The sequence below is a fragment of the Musca vetustissima genome, unplaced genomic scaffold, assembly GCF_032173495.1.
Source record: "Musca vetustissima isolate MV318-11 ecotype Yass unplaced genomic scaffold, APGP_CSIRO_Mvet_v1 utg28348, whole genome shotgun sequence".
In the NCBI taxonomy this organism is placed as follows: Eukaryota; Metazoa; Arthropoda; class Insecta; order Diptera; family Muscidae; genus Musca; species Musca vetustissima.
The window spans coordinates 14,275-32,359 of NW_026876335.1; positions in this window are offsets into that span (position 1 = coordinate 14,275).

Here is an 18,085-nt window from a genome sequence, read left to right on the forward strand (position 1 = left end):
ACCAAACCAACTAAAGCTCATTCGGTAAACGAATGTGGTTTGAAAAACGAAACTAAGCTCTATATAAACAGACTGTGGTGGCGTATGTTTGTTCTAGGTGTGAATTAGATGAAAGTAGTGGGGGAATGTTACTCATACGCCTTGAGGCCAGCGTTATAATTTACACCATGCAACAAATTATTGTACATTGTTAAACATTTTGTGGTTTCAGAAGTAAATGTAAATAAAATACATAAATATTTTCATGATTTACATTTTTTGTACCCTACACAAGTATGTTGTAACGGTTTGTGTGGCCCAAGAGTTTGTAACGCCGAAAAATATTTGAACCACTAGATCCACCTTTATACCGATCGTCAGATCTAGACAAGTGTGTCATTCCATTCGTCTGTCCATTATAATTTGTAAACATGATACAGGCCACAATTATGGACCAATCTTCACGAAATTATGCATGTAGGAACGGTTCTGGCCAGAGAACACCAATTATGACCCGAACATCAATCACCATCAAGGAAAGTTGTTGACTTTTAACTTGATACCAAATTTATTGTTCTACACGTTAGTATTTACAGAGGTTTACCGATGCTGATATTGTTTAGTATTACCATTACCACACTAGAGGGCGGAAATGTAACGCTGATGTCTAGGAAATTTTCCCGTAGGTCCCAGTTATGGTCAAGGTGGACGCATGATAATCAGATGATATTTAGGGGATGAATTGGGGATGAAAAGAAACTTAATTTTTTCTGGTCTTCTAGTCAATCTAAACGCCGCAATTAAAAGCCAAACATTACAAATTTTCCATGGGGAATATGATTTGACCAATTAATTAGAAGAAATTATGGGTTAATATTGAGCGGTTCAAATCAACCGAGACTTTTTTCTGTTAAATACCAAAATTCAAATATTATTCGAAGTGTTCTAGTCTGTCAAGAGTGTGCAAATGTCGCGAAATATTACCAAGACTCGGAATATAGATCCGCAAAAAGTGAAAGTTCATTGGTAGTTGTGTAGGGTATCATATGGTCGGCCCCGTTTCTGTATTTTGAAGATTTTAGTAGAGGGTTTGAATCGAAGTGTTTACAAGTTTGCATTTCGGGTTCCAAAGCGCAAAAATAATTCCTCACATGGAATGTTGAAATAGACTCCATATAATGCTCTCACTTCGTTTGGATATTTTTTTGGAATTAGCCCCAATCTTAAATATGATTCCGTGCTTTTGCATAACCCTCATATAAACGCCCGATTGCATTGTTTGTCTTTTAAAGGTATTAACCGCATTATGAAGTCTGTATGTTGCAATCTTTTGACGTAAGTTTCGGATTCGAATTTTAAAGTCGAAATTTCTGTAATTTATAAATTAAGGTTCTCAATGGGAAACAGTTCTCCTCGCAAAAAAATTAAAACTAAACTCATTTCAATTTATATCGACGTTAACGATATTTGCATTCGAAATAGATGGCTAGATGATGTGACACTCCACAGACACATCTATCGGAAGGTCCATAAAATGCAATCAAGCTTATTTCCAGTATTTGTATTGCCGTAAATATTTACGCATTAACTTTGAGGCATCATTAATCATTGAGTTTCGCACGCGACCTTCTTACTGACTAAATTTTTACCTCAAGGGTGTCTGGCCCCAGGCCAATGTGGATTTCTTCTCAACATGCGTCAAATCTCCGTTGTACGTTTCTTTGCAGTTGCTCCTTGGTACCTTTGTTATTTTATGTCATCATTGAGTACCAATTCACCCTTCCAATAGCTTTTAATATTGGTCCAATTTTTAGGTAAGACCTCCTAAAACTGTCACAATCGGCTGTACTATTGCATACCGGGACCTTGAGGTATAAAATACATTATATATTATTCCCTATTTCTACATACCAGGTCATCAAATGTCATTTTCGGTATGTTAAAGACCAATTTTCCAACCTGAGTGCCTTATTGCGGCTTTTCGTTTTCTTCTGTCAGCAATTTATATTGGCTCGCCTCACCTGCTGGAAAAGGTCATACGAGAGGCAAAGGTGAACAGAAATGACACTCTGTACACCATACAGCATATGTTACTCGCCTACGCCGATGAAATCGACATAATGGGTCTGTACCGTGGATATGCAAACTTTTCCCACTCTTAGTACAAATATTTAGTACTTATTTTAAAAAATACATATGCATATCACTATATGTGAAATAATTAAGCAACATACTATGGTATCAAGAAAGGCGTCCTGTAATCTATACGGTTTCAACTGTGGAATTTAATATTTAGGTAGTCAAGGATATTATATACCTTGGTACCGCCAAAAATAAAACTAATGCCATCAGTTTTGAAATTCGGAGGAGAATAGTGTTGCCCAACAGATGCTACTATGGTCTAAGTAAGCAATTCAGAAATGGACGAGGATGCCCCAGCTCAAAAGACATATAAAAGCGAACCAACTGATGGATCACACAGAAGGACAAGGCCACGAATCCGATGGAAAGATCAAGTTGAAGACAACATCTTGGTATTGGTATTTCAAATTGGAAAAGCTGCGCACAAGACCGACACGCCTGGAAATCTTGTTTAAGCTCGGATTATGGAACAAATGTTCTGTTACAAACCAGCTAAGTAAGTATTTTCCTACCAATAGTATTGTAATTGATCATTTTCATTATCGGTCCATGTGTTGATATAGCGCCCATACCCCATTTTCTGTATTTTTAAGGGTTTAGCCACATTAACTCACCGATATGGCTGTAATTTGGTATTCCGGGTTCTTCAATAATGTTCGATATAGGTCCATGTTTTGATATAGCCCACATATAAAGGTACCACTCTATTTTAAGATATTTTAATGGTGTTAGTAACATTATCACATCGAAGTGAATAAAAACTTCTTTCCTTAAAAGTATAAATATAAGTCCATGTGCCAAGTTCGTAGCCCAGTTTTCCAATCTGTAGTTTGGAATTAATTTTCTTCAGAGAATTAGTTATAGACCCCATAGAAAGGTTCCTACCTAATTTTTTTTTATTGAATGCCAGATGATGGAATTTATAAAAAAACGAACCTAATGACTTTCTTACTTGTATTTTGAAAATATCGTCTTTTTGCATATTTATTGCACCTCACACTTGTGCCATTCGGCCGCAGCTAAGGGTCAGGTCAAGGGCAGATTCATCTCCACAGTCTTCTTCTCAGAAGAATGAATTGTTTTTTATTTTCCTCCAACGGATCTTCATTTTTTCATATGTCACGTTTTTTACTTGATCAAGTTGTGCGGCTTTACGGTGGAGAATTTCCGCTTTGAAAAATTTGCACCGCTGATCCTGAGACTATGCGGGATGGACAAGCTTCAAGCCAACATTCACATCGCTAGAGACCGATACTGTTGTATTAGGAATTTTCTTTTTGAATGGGGTCCTCCGAGTTTGACAATTATCTGCCAAAGTTTGACAATTATCTCCCAAAGTATGTTGGTATAACTGAACATTTGAATGTTGAAACGTGTCATGTCAGCCCAATCCTATTCATGTCCAATAAAAATTAAGTCAGTTCCACCATTTTGATATTCGGGTTTGGTGTTGACAAATGATTTTGTGCATGTTGTATGGAGGATAGTATTTATAATATATGGTTTAACTTTCTGGAAGTCTGCATCAGTGTACAGATTCGGTACGTCTGTACCGTGGATATGCCTCTCAATATTAATAATAACAGTAAAAAAATAATAAAATTTCCAGAAGTTAATTTTTGGTTTATGGCATGTTTATTATAGGATCAAATATTCAAAAATGTAAAATTTTTGTACAATTTAAAGAAAACAATCGTTTCCATACACTACCCAAACTCCAAGAGCATAAGCATGTTTAGCAGGTCCTATTTTGTACCTTCGACTATAACAAACCGCCATATAAATTGGCATAGCTTCATATACTGCCGCAAAAATGTGTTCAATCCATCCGTAATCAAAACTTCAAATGAATGAGTTGTATTAAATTATAAAAATTAGTACATGCCAAATAATAGCCGATTCGCCAAATGATAGACGAGAAACCTTTATAAATCTATGATTAGATATTTTTAAAAGTTGTCAAAAAACTTTATATTAGATTGAAGTAACGTGTTTTTGCCCAATATTTTCTAAATTCAATAACAGGAGTCTTTGGTAAATACCCGAATATATTAATCAATTTGGCTATTTTTACCATTATTGACCGGACGAATGGCATAATACTTAAGTATATAACATGAATCAATAACAATTATTTCAATATGTTACAAGCTTTATAGCCAACATTATCCTACCCCATATTCCAAGTAATCTTAGCAATTTCCATTAAGACACAATGGGCGACCTACATCGAAAGATATATACTCACATAACGTGAATATACAATCAAACAAAAATAAATACACAAAAGGATATACAAATGTTTCTATAACCACCTATACTGGATAAATATATATCTTAAACCAAAACACTTATGTAATCCAACAAAGGAACATTTAGTTATTTTGGAAGTTGTCATCCTTTATTTGTCCTTCTTTCTCTTTTGCTCTCTTTGCATTATCTCTTAACATCTTTTTTGAAAACAAATTTCATAATTATGTAACTTCAACAAACAGAAAGAGAGAGAGAGAGAGAGAGAGTAAATGTGCTTACTCTGTTTTATGAAAATTAACTATAATTTTCATTTTATGGGAGCTTTTCAATAGTCCTTGAACCCATGACCTTGTTTATTATGTATTTGTGTGAAAGCCCACTCACCATCGAACATATATAGGAAGAATGTTATGTAATTGTAAACAATAACAGATGATACCACTTGATATTCCCTTGACGTAATTTGCGGGGGTGGGTATGACTTCGAATAAAAAAGAAACATTTGAATATTTGAAAATATACTTATACATTTTCTCAAAAGGCTGGCGAAACACAGTGGGTATAAAAATGGTAGATTTATATTTTATATAGATACACTGTATTTTGGTTATGGAACATATACATATGCAATTTTTAGACTATCAAAATGCGTTTATTTATCGTCAAAAGAAGTTCTGATCAAAAATTAATCAATGAACGCCTTTTAAAACTTCCCCTCGTATTTAATAGATTTATGCCAGTTTTTTGATCCTTCAAAGCTGTCTTCAGTCAATCAAATGTCAGCGGTAAATTTCTTCCACAATTATGTGTCATTGCAATAATTAATGATGAAGTCCAAATTGTAGTCGAAATCGAACATCCAACAAAACCTTCAAATTTCAGCAAACTTGGCGTGTTTTTTTTTATTTTGTGAAGTTTTTTATGACCTTTTTGTGGAAGGGGTGGCGTAGGGCATGATAGATACCAAACAACGGCTCTGATTGGCTTTAACATGGCAAAGCCCAGCCTTACCTTGGTCCCGGTGTAACCTGGGATAGGTACTTTAATCAGCCGTTGAAATAGTGAGGTGATATGTGACACGAGATCACCCACAAAAACTATAAAAAATGGGCTGAGGTGTCAGATTAGTTGCCAACATTCGGAAAACACCTCCTACTGTGAAAAAGCAAAGAAAAAAGAAAACCAAACTCCCATAATGTTGACGACCCCTGCAAACGTACAAAGGACCACAATCTGCGAATCTGCACTTAAAATGTGGCTGCGGATTTATGGTTAACAGGAGAATAAAACACCTCGTCTCCAGTTCCACTCCAGTAGATGAGCGAATTGATATAATCCGTATAAAAGCGAAGTTCTTGTACATCAGTCTTATTTGCGCCCATGCTCCGACGGAAGACAAAGATGAACACAGATCAAAGACATATTTTACGAGCACTTAGAAACAGCATATGGCCGCTGTCCTGGCCATGGCATTAAATTCTGCTAGGAGATTTTAATGTAAAAATCAGAATGGAAAATAGTTTTGGTCCCACCGTCGGAAATTCAGCCTCCATGAAGAAACATCCGACAACGGCTTGTGGTTGATTGACTCGTGGCAGCACAGATAAAAGCATCTCGATATCAAGCAACGATAAATCAAATTGATCATGTTGTGATAGACGAAAGGCATTCCAGTGTTTCCAGTGTTTTAGATGTTCGATACGAAGAGCGAATATCGTCTCGGTCCTTGTAGCAGCCAAGGTTCGCACTCGTCTTAATATAACATAACTTAATATAACACGGAAACTCGACGTCGAAATGCTACAAACACAACAGATAGCACCTACTCCACTCAACTTACCGACCTGCTTGACGAAAGCACTCCTTGTCCCGATAATAATATAGAAGCACAATGGTAAGGAATTACCCACTACCTACAAACTTCAGCAAAACCAACACATGGGTACCAAAGACCACCATCAAGAAACCCTTGGCACGATCAGGAATATCGTAATGCTACTGATGTGAAAAACGCAGCGTATAAGGCAACCCTGCAGACAGGGAGAATTATGAGGAGAAAAGAGAAATGTATTTCCAGAAAAAATAACAAGAAAAACGTGAGCGGGAAGAAATAGATATGTACAGGAGTCAAAATTAAGTCCGGCAATTGTATCAACGAGTAAAACACCAAAACGAAGGCTTTGGTGTAGGCACATCCTCTTATTGAGATGAAGATGGAAACATGACATTCGCATATAAAGTGCTATCCATCGTGCTGTGTGAACGACTGAAGCCAATGGTCAATGGCATTATTGGACCATATCAATGCGGCTTCATGCCTGGCCATTGACCACATTTTCACTCTGCGCCAGATCCTGGAAAAGACCCACGAAAAACACATCGACACATTCCACTTATTCATCTATATATATAAAAGAGTTGCGTTATAAGTGACTGACTGATCATCAACGCCCAGACGAAACGGCTAAAGCTAGAAGCTTGAAATTTGGCATGTAGGTGGGGTTTGGTGAGTAGGCGTGTGATAAGGCGGGGTTTTTGGAAATTCGTACTAAAAGGTACTAAAAAGTACTAAAAACTGTATTACGCGGGAACGGTTAGATGTAGAACTTTGAAATTTGGTATGCAGCTTTGCCTACGATAAGCGAAGTGAAATGTGTGAAAAAATTTTGGAATTTAGTACTAGGAGGTACTAAAAAATACTAAATGTTTTATTTTAATGGAATCGGTAGAGATACATATCTGAAACTTTGTATGTAGGTTAAGCTATTACAAATAGAATGAACTGCAAAAATATTTTTTAGAAATTTGTACTAAAAAGTACTAAAAATGTATTACGTCGGAACGGTTGGAAGTAGAACTCTGAAATTTGGTATGCAGCTTTACCTACGATAAGCCAAGTGGTGTGTGTGAATTAATTTGAAAATTTTGTACTAAGAGGTACTAAAAAGTACTAAACATTACATTTGAAAGGAATCGGCTAAGATTCATATCTGTAACTTGGTGTGGAGCTCAAACTATAACCAATAGAATGAGATGCAAAAATATTTTTTGGAAATTAGTACTAAAAAGTACTAAAAAGTACTATTACTGTATTACTTCGGAACGGTTGCAAGTTTAACTGTGAAATTATTATAGGTATGCAGCTTTGCCAATGATAATCTGAGGGGAATGTGTGAGCAAATTTTGGAAATTTATACTAAAGGTACTAAAATGTACTAAGTATTATATTACAATGTAGATATAGGAATATATATTTGAAACTTGATATGTAGCTTAAGCTGTTACAAACAGAATGTTGTGCACAACTATTTTTGAAAATTAGGACTAAAGTGGTACTAAAACCTGTAGTACTCCGGAACAGTTGGAATTAGAACTATGGAATTATATTGCAATGGAAGAAGTAGAAATATATATGTGAAACTTGATATGTACTTAATATTTTAGAAAGATGGGCAAACATATTTTTGGAAAATTAGTACTAAAAGCTATAAATATTGTATTACAATGAAGCGATAGATAGCTTTAACTATTACTAATATAATGTTATGCCTAATTTTTTGCAAATTAGTACTAAAGCGGTAATAAAAATTACAATGGAACCGGTAGAAATAGAAATCGGAAACGTGGTAGATTTCACTATTACAAAGACTATGCTATGTATTAATATATTTTTGACGTTAGTACTAAATGGTGAATGGTAAGAAATATAAACATACTAAATATTTGTACTAAGAGTGGGGAACTTTTGTATGCAAACAAAATAGTGCATTGATAAAGTTTATTTATTAAATGAGTTTTAAAAGGTATATAAACTACTAAATATTGTACATGGGTATTGAGCGATTAGAAGTGGTACAGTATAAAATTCGTGTATGTGGCTTCTAAAATAAAAATATAATTTTCCCAGCGCCATTAACGAGTTAATAAGCCAGAAATTGGCATTGCCTAATCTATATGTAGAATAGTCTATATAATTGCGTTATAAGTGACCGACTGATCATCAACGCCCAGATGAAGCTTGATATTTCGCATGTAGGTTAGTTTTGGAAATTTGTATTAAATGGTACTAAATTGTTCTTAAAGGTACTAACAAGTATAAAATATTTTGTACGGTAGAGCGAATAAGAGTAGGAACCTGTTATTAAATACTTATAACAGTTGACATTTCTAGAACATATTTTAACACAGAAATACCAATGGGTCCCATCTTCGAACATTATATAGGCTTTCTAAAGGTAATAGGTTCGCATGATATTATAAAATGAATTTTCAGCACAATTTTGTGGGGGAGGTACCAGAAGGATTGGAATAATTTTTCCCGTCTATGAACTTAATCTAATGGAGGATATACTGACAATTCTTTCCAATGAGGATTTTGTAACATGCAACGCCCAGAAAAAATAAATTTCGGCAGCTTTTAATGGATATCTTAAATATATAAATTTATAAAAAATGTTGTACTGTACAAAACATTATTTTATAAATTCGTACTATAAAGATACACAGGTACTAAAACGTATCGAGTTTTATGTTTAAATATATTGTTGTTTTTTAAGACATATGGTTTTTTTAAGTTAGTTAGATGAAAACTTCTAATTTCATAAAATATGTGTATGTTCTAATATTAATAATGTGATAGCATTATTAGTATTCCCGTCAGATATTTGAAGTTTTTTCCTATTTTCTATAGAGCCCAAGCTGTTGTATTTGAAATCACATTTTCAAATTTGTCAAAAAAGTGTATTATTTTTTCGACAATATTTTTTTTTGCCGACAACTTGAAATTTAGATGTGGACCTATGTAACCTTTAGGAACAACTTATTCAAATGTTAAATTAAAATCAAGTTGTTAAAAAATGTGAGGTTATAACAAATACGATTACAACATTTCACGATTTAGAGTTAAGATATAAAACAGGCATTTACAATTAAAAGAAGGTATACGGCGTCAACATTGGCCAACATTTTGCCCCATAATTGTTATTTGCTTGGGCCTGCATTGGGGTACCAGTTAATACTTTTTATTGACATAAACTTAGTGGCAAAAGTTTTTTTTCCAACCTTATACTGATAAGGCAAAACAACGTTTGCCGGGTCAGCTAGTCTACTATAAAACCGCATTTGACATCCGTCTGCGTTTAGTATTCCTGCAAATTAATACGGCTGCGCAGGATAACATTAACTGGTACAAGGTTAAAGTCGGAAAGACCTCTCGGAGCCCTTCAATGCCGAACGAGGATTCAGAAAAGGTGACAGTTTGTCCTGCTGGAAAAGGTCATACGAGATGCAAATGTGAACAGAAATGGCACTCTGTACACCAAACAGCATACGTTACTCCCTGACGACATCGACATAATGGGTCGAACAGCCACCTTTGAACGAATTGATACGGGTCTGGCAGTAAATGGCGAGAAGACCAAGCAGATGGTATCACGACACATTTGGAATGTGCCATGCGACTTTGATTTGGAAAACTGACCTAAGAATTTCAACATACATAATGATAATTTTGAGGGACCTTTTTATGTGACTATGCAAAAATATTAACCTATATCTGAAATATTGTGCTCTATCGTGATTTTATCAGGCGAATCATATCCCTCATTTTGTAGAAAATGCGTTTTAAGTGGTCAATTTACTCACACTTTATAAGGAACAGAGGAACTTCTACAGCTTCTCAATTAAAGTGTGGATGATATAATCATCTGAATTTTTTACACAATTCGTCTATATATATATATATATATATATTATATGGTCTCCGGTGAATACTTCTGTCCGTTAAAACAGATGTAATATGCACTTCGCCTTATAGTGATGGATACAGAAAAAAATTACATCCTTTTTTTATTTTATTTTTTGTTAAGGGGAACTCCCCATTCTCGATTTTAAATTTTCAAGATTTTCATTGGGCTGGTAAATGAATACCAATGTATGTTAATAATTTGCAAAATTTGGTTATTGTTGTTTTTGGTGATTAAAGAAAATTCCTTATTTTTGATGGCGGGCATGATAACTCCTCCGCAATCCGGAAATTGCAAGGGTGTTGGAAAGAGTACATGTCTAGATCTTCACCGATTGGCTTTATCCTAGTTCATACGATAGCTACACACTCCCTGAGAAACGTGTAAAAATTTGGAACCGATTGGATTATTAGTTTTTGAAAAAAAAAATTGGCACCGAGAATGGGGGGGGGGTACTCTTAAATGTCTCCCCGTTGACACAAAAACACTTGCTGTTACCTTATATTATTATACCATGAAACTTACCCAAAATTTCGTTTAAAATCTCGATAAAATAAAATTATTATTTGCGTTTGCATGTTTACCAATTTATTTATTAGTATTTTTTGGCATTTATTTATTTTTTTTTTTTGTTTTGCTACAATTATATGTCTGTATTATTATTTTTTAATAAGATATTAATAATAATGATGATTACATATTTAATAATTAGTAACATTTAGAAAGTGTTGACTCTTTTTATTTATATATTTTAAATTGCCTTTTGTAATGAAAATAATAAGCCATTTAAGCATTGACAAAAATATTCATATACGAATTATTACATTTATGTTATATATAAACATGCATGATAATATATTTAAAAATAAAAGAAGAATGAAACAATTATTAAATGGCCAAAAATTATAAGTTTTTATTTTTCTAATTATGTATTTTCATTAGCAAATATCTTTATTAATATTAGCTGTTTGAATAAAATTATTTTAGTTTTACATTTTTTGAATGATCATTTTTAATGTCAATATATGTTGCTGTAGTTGTTGTAATAATTGTTGCTACAATTCTATTTTATTTTTATTTCTTAATATTTACTAAAAGAATTTGTTAAACAATCAATGGGTTTTGTTGTTGTTGTTATTTTAGTATCTTAAACACTTCATTTGTATATTTGCTTAAGTTGCTTGTTTTTAATTATCCTTTACTTTCCTCCTCATTTTTTTTTTATTCAATTGATTTTATTTATATGTATAGGCATTTTAAAACGTTGTTGCTGCTGTTGTTGATTTATGACTGATTGTGTTTGATTTAATTGTTGTTCAATATATATTTTATAATATACATATATCAATTGTTATGCATAATTAAAATAATAATTCGATTAATTCCAAGACTTTTATTTAATAATAATTTGAATTTTAACAATTGTTGGTTTTTCAGAAGTTTTTCATTTTATTACTAAGCTGTAACAGATGTTGTAAAAAAACATGGAAAGACTTTTTTGTGTCTTCTGTGTTGAATTGTTTATACTGTTATGCATAACAACTGATATATCTATAAAAATAATATATACATATATAGGTACATACAATCATATATTTATAATTTTTATACATAAAGTAGTTGGCTAGCCTTTCTATTTGTATATGAATATTATTTAATTAATACACTTGGATATTCGTTCGCATTTTGCATTTGAAGATTTTTTCCCTGCTACAAATTGTTTATAACATGTTGGGTTGTTGTTGTTATACTTTACATGTGTTTTTCTTTTTTTTAATTTGCATTATTAAGAATACATTATTTTTCATGTTTTCAAATATTTATATATATGTTGGTTTTTGTTCTTCTACAATATTTAACATTTTTGTATTTGTTTGTTTTTTATTATACCTTTTGTTGTTGTTGTTGATGATGTTTTTTTGTGATTGATGTTTCACATGTAACATATATAATTTAGTTGTTGTTGTTGTGGTTCTTGTTGTATTATAATATCACAGTTTTGTAAAGGATTCTCATGGATATTCAAACGAGAAATCCCATATTTGTATTCTTAGGTGTTAATAGTTGTTTGTGGTTGCTGTTGTTTTAAATAACGATGTTTTCTTATTTAAATTTTGTAAATTACATTAAATAGTAGATAATTGTTTTAATAACTTGTTCAAAGAATACTAAATGTTTCAAAAATATTGACATGATTTTTGTTGAGATTTAAATAAGTTTGGTTGGAATTAATTTTGTATATGCTTCACCATGTGGTGTACACTCAAAATATGTACGATCGATTAATCGGAATAGTTTTATGGGTTGCTACCCAAGTCCACACTTTTGAAACACTTGGTATTACAGAATATTGATTTCCATTTATGTTTGTTTTTGGTTTATTTTGGAATTCAATTAACATTGTGATTAAATGTAAGCCCTTTCGCTTGTTGTTAACAACTAAAATTGTTTCAGTTTTGTTTGCGATTTACATATTCAAATCTTGATTTATCAAAATAAAAATAATATTCATTATTATAATAATACAAAATATTGTTTATAATCTTAAAAAAATTAACAAACAAATTTCTATAGATTTAAGATAAATTTATTTCAGTAGTTTTTTTGTTTGTCTATGGAATGAATAAAAATAAATGGCATTCAGTAATTTTTTTATTTATGATTGCTTTTAAACAATAATTCAATTTGTCATGTGGTCAAGTAACCTAAACCAAAAAAAAAGTAGTTTTAAAAATTATATTATTTACTTGTTTCCTATATTTGGGGTAGTAAGGGTTGGTGGTCAACAATTAATTGTTACAATTGGTTCAATGTACCAATACACACCCCTGTGATATTGATGTTGAAATACATACATATATAACTATTTATAGTGATGTTCCTAATGATGTTTTTTATAACAAATAATGATCATGATGAGATATGAGGTGGTCAACAGATGTTGTTGTGTTTTATTTTCTAATAAATACAAGTATTTAGTTGGTATATTTCATTGTTGTTGATTTTTATTATTACTATTTCATCAATGGTGTTAAATCACATATGAGTTCTTTGTTGTTGTTCTTGTTGCTATTTGCAGTTATTTTTTTATAATAAAGGACATATAATTGAAACTCGATTATCCTGGTTTTGGAGATTCCTTGTTGAAATCAAAATTACTGGATATGGAATCAAGAAAGTCGACAAATCGAATTTCAATCACATAAACAAGGAATGGGATTTTTGTTCTTCTCTTTTTTGCTATTGATTGTCCTCTTTAATTGCTTCAATGTATGTGTGTCAGAGATTTATGACTGATTGTGTAAAATTATAAAAAATGAATCAATAACTAACAGTTGGGTGGAAAAATGTCCTGCATTTCTTACAAAACAAAAAACAAATATTTTTTATTATTAGAAAATCAAATTCGCACTAAAAGTTAAAATAAAAAATTAACATGTGCATAAAAAATATTTAAACTTTATTGCTGTTAATAGCTCATTCGCCGTCACCGTCCTTTTAAAATAACGCCAAAAATGACAATACAACTGCTAGAAAACAACCGTTATATCAATGAATTTCTATAAATTATTTTATTTTATTGTTGCATCCTGTTCTACACTCTCTTTGCTTTATGCCGAAACTATGTTATTAAAAAAGTTTTATTTATTTATAAAATATTTAATTAAATTTATGATTTTGAAGAAAATAATATGTTACTGTTGCATTATAGCATTTCCGATGATTTTGTCATTTTTCTGCTGAACCACAAATGACAGTTCAGTTCCGTTACTAATCTGGCGGTGTTCAACAGTCGAAGGTTGTCATTACAAAGAGGGAATTTGGTCAATGCTGTTTTTTTAATATTTTATTCGAACATATGAATAAATATATAGATCTCTGAATCGACTACCTTAAATTTAGACCAATTAGAAGCATTGCATCCTGTTAAAACGGAATTATTCTTCAATTCAATCGAAGTCTGTTTAATTACATGCCGTCAAAACGGGCCTATTATTAAAGACATTGTGAGAACATGAAGAGAAACAAATTTCGCATTTAATCTCGCAAAAAAAGGTTTCGATGATGTAAAATGGACCATCAATTAAGTAATCTTAGAAGATAAACGAAAATTGTATCGTTTTTCAAGCAGTGATTCTAGCAATCATTAAGGCAGCTTAGTTAGTGACTTAGGAACGATGACTATATTAGTAGATAGTCAAGCTGATCCGTAAATCAATCAAGTCTTGGATCTACGGCGAGAAATCAAGAACTAGATGAATTGAGGAACTGGATGTAGAACCTCAAAATCTATTGAACTGGTAATCTCCAAACGTTTCTATCAAAGCGGTTTGGTATTTAAAGTCGATCAAATCAGTTATTCAATTCTCTTCAAACTAAATTTACAGTTTATAAAATATTGACCCTTAGTAGGGAAGGTAGGTTTGATCTAGGCTGGGTAAAGATAATATGTTGTGCAAAGTTAGGTTCAAGCGGTCATTCCATTCGCCTTCATTTGCATTAAGGCTCAGGGCATAATTAAGCGGATTTGAATGTAGGTTAAGTGCTCCTAATGTCGGCATGTACAAATTGTCGGTATCTATTGTATACAACTTCAAATAAGTAAAAAATACTTTGAATAATCTTCAATAATATTGCATCCTATCTTTGCGTAAAATTTCATCGAGCTAAGTACATTTATTCTCATTCATTCTCAATGAGGTTTTTCAACATTGCCGGTAAGGCATGTTTCTAAAGAAAAAATAGTGGGCTAAATGAAATATTTTTAATAAGAATCATTATCGTAATTGTGAAGAACATACAGGGGAGCACTTTATCGAAATGTTTATCGATGCCGTCCTTAGAAACAATTTTGTAGGGGTTTCCTATAGTTGGTATATGGGTTTGGCTCAAACTTATAAAAATAAGTTTACAGTGGTTTTAACTTCTGAAATGCGTAGTAGAAAAAATACACTCAGGATAGTGAAACATTTAAAATCCGAAAATGGTTTTACTTTAATTAACAATATACCACAGTTGTCTTCCTAATCATTATTGTAACAGCTTTGGCAATCAAAATATTGTTTTTATTTTAAATGCCACATGTCTAAAATTGTATTTTAGTTTTTCAAAATGTTCTTGGCACTCATTTGAATAATGTTTATAACTATGCTTACAGTGTTTAAATTATTAATATGCACACGTTAATATTAAACCAAATCAAAAGGAAATTGTAATTTTCGACTATTACGAATTTGATCAATTTATGCACAACTTCTTTTTGTTTTTTGCTTTTGTCGAAGTAACTAAGTAATTAATTGTTTACCCCTTCATATTTATTTCTATTTTGTTTTTAATTTTTCAAAATAACTCCTTAATATTCTTAAACTTAGGTTTGTTGTTGTTGTTCAACCCATTAAAAGTTGTTATCATTCGTTCGTTCGTTCTTTCTTACAGTTCTTAATTGTTATCCCCTTATAATATTGCACAAACATTACATCACATTTGTTCCTGCTGTTGCTGTTGTTGTTGTAGTGTTCCCTCCTTTGGTCTAAACAACGTTATTTGTTGATGTTGGTGTAAATTCCTTAAAACATTTTCCCTTTCAGCTAAATGGCATTTTAGTAATCGTTTTTGTTTTTCACTCTTATTTAAAGTTCTTGTGGATGTTGTGCACTTTCAGTCTTATATGGCATTTGTTTTTTATACTCTGGTCTTTTAGTTTTCTGAGTTTTTATTTGAAATGTGATTTTAATCCATTTCATAATGATGTTTTTATATTTTCTAAAAATATGTTTTTGGTTCCCTATGTTGTAGCTTTCCATTTTTCCAGATTTTATAAATCTTATTCTTCTTCTTATTTTGTTTCAAAACAGTTCGAGTACAACTAAATTTTATTTCATTATGGTTATAACATTTCAAATTTAAAAAACTGCATGTTTTCTTTTTGTTATGTTGTACTGTAATTGTTCTTGCTCTTTGTTGTTGTTGTTGTTTGTTTTACTAAGAAATACTTTAAGTTGTTCAGGTACAATATTTGTTGTTCTTGTTGTTTAAATTGTATTTTTGCTGCAATTGTTTTTGTTCTTATTTTGCTGCTATTATTGTTGTTATAATAAAATATATATACATACATAAGAAGATTCCCTATATTGTACAACAAATAACGTTGATTTTGTTGTGGCTGTTGTTTTTTGTTTTCATTAAACATATAATTTATATTGAGATCGTATTTATATTCTTTTATATTTACTTTCGTATGTAGCAAAAGGAATTTGGAATTTTAGTTGTGATTTCAATTTTGGATCAATGAAGAATAAACCGAAAAACAGGAAAAAGTCATATCATTGAGAAAAATCTAAAGAAATTTCAGTCAAAGTACTCAAATACTGAATATGGTACAATTATACTTCACCTTTCGAGGATAAAATCCGATAGCTCCACTGCTGGTGATGCTTCTCACTTCCAACAGGTGGCGGAATAGGGAGAGTAATGAGTACCTAGTGTCCTATAGGGTTAAGATCTGATGATTGTGCTGGCCATTATAAAACCCTGATTTTTGACTCCCGCATATAATCTTAGACATGTTTTGGTGTATGTTTGGAGGTTATTGTCAAGCGGAAACGCCCAAAAGCGGTATATTTTATTCAGGGATAATAATAATTTTATTATTTTTATTTTTTTTAATTCTTCAATGATCCCCATTTAATTTGAATTGGAGTGATTTATTTCCTTTTGCTACATAATTGGAAATATTTGCAATTACCATAATTATTTATCGTTTCGATATTTTACATTCTTAAAGGGGATTGTTGTTGCTGTTGTTGTTTTCATAAATATCACAATTACATACGCACACATACATACATTACATACTTGTATTTGTTAAAATGTGAGTTGGAAAAAAACAAAAATAATACAAAAATTGATTTTCGTTTCAAAATATTTTGGTTCCATGCATAGTTTTGTTGTTGTTTCTTGGGCCTTCTCTGATATGACCACTGTGTTCTTCTTCTTCTTTTTTTGTAATGTTTGCATGTTATTTCAATTATGTAAATAAAAAGATGTGTATATATAATATATAAAAAAATAATAATTTAAATAATGCCTTTGTTTCGATATAAATCACAATTTTGTTTTTCATTTGATTCATTCTTTGTTTTTCTTTCTTTCTAACATAACAAGGTTTTTGTTTTATAAATCATCTTTTTGAGCTTATTGTTTGTTGTTGTTGCTTTTTTTAATAGACCAACACAAATAGAGAGGAGAGATTAAATGGCTCTAGATTTTCTTTTTTTTCTAAATAATTGTTTTAGTTTTTGTGTGGTGGTTTAATGTTTATGTTTAATGGAACTAATTTCTGGTGTGTGTATGAATCCTAGCATAAATTATATTAATATTTATAGAAAAAAGTTTTAATTTTAGTTATATCCTAAAGCATTTGTGGTCTAATAAAAGAAATGTTTCTTTACCTAACATAGATTTTATATAATAAAGAATTTTTAACCAAAGAAAATAAATTACAAAAATAAAAAAAAAAAACAATTTTTATAAATAAACATATACAGAAGGAAGATAGTAAAGAGTGACAAGATGTTTTTCTTAAGAATATTCATACTCTTTTTTTCTTATTTGTTTTGTTTTCCTACTAACATGATGTTTTCATTTGCTAAAATATTTTTGTAAATTGCTTCATTTTTGTTTATAACATAACGCTTCGTCTTCTTCTCTATCTCTCTGCATTTGCATTTGTTGTTGTAGTTGTTTTGTTTTGCTAATTAGTTTATTTTTCTCTATTTAAGATGGCTTTCATTTTTAATCACAGTTTGATGTTTTGTTGTTGTTGTTTGTTTGTTGGTTGGTTTTTAATACAAATTAGTGTGTTCTTTGTTGCATTTGTTTTGTTGTTGTTGTTATTTTTTATAGCAGGTTTCACAATTTCGCCGTTGTACGCCACAATTTGTGAAGTGCTTAAGTCTTTGTTTTTT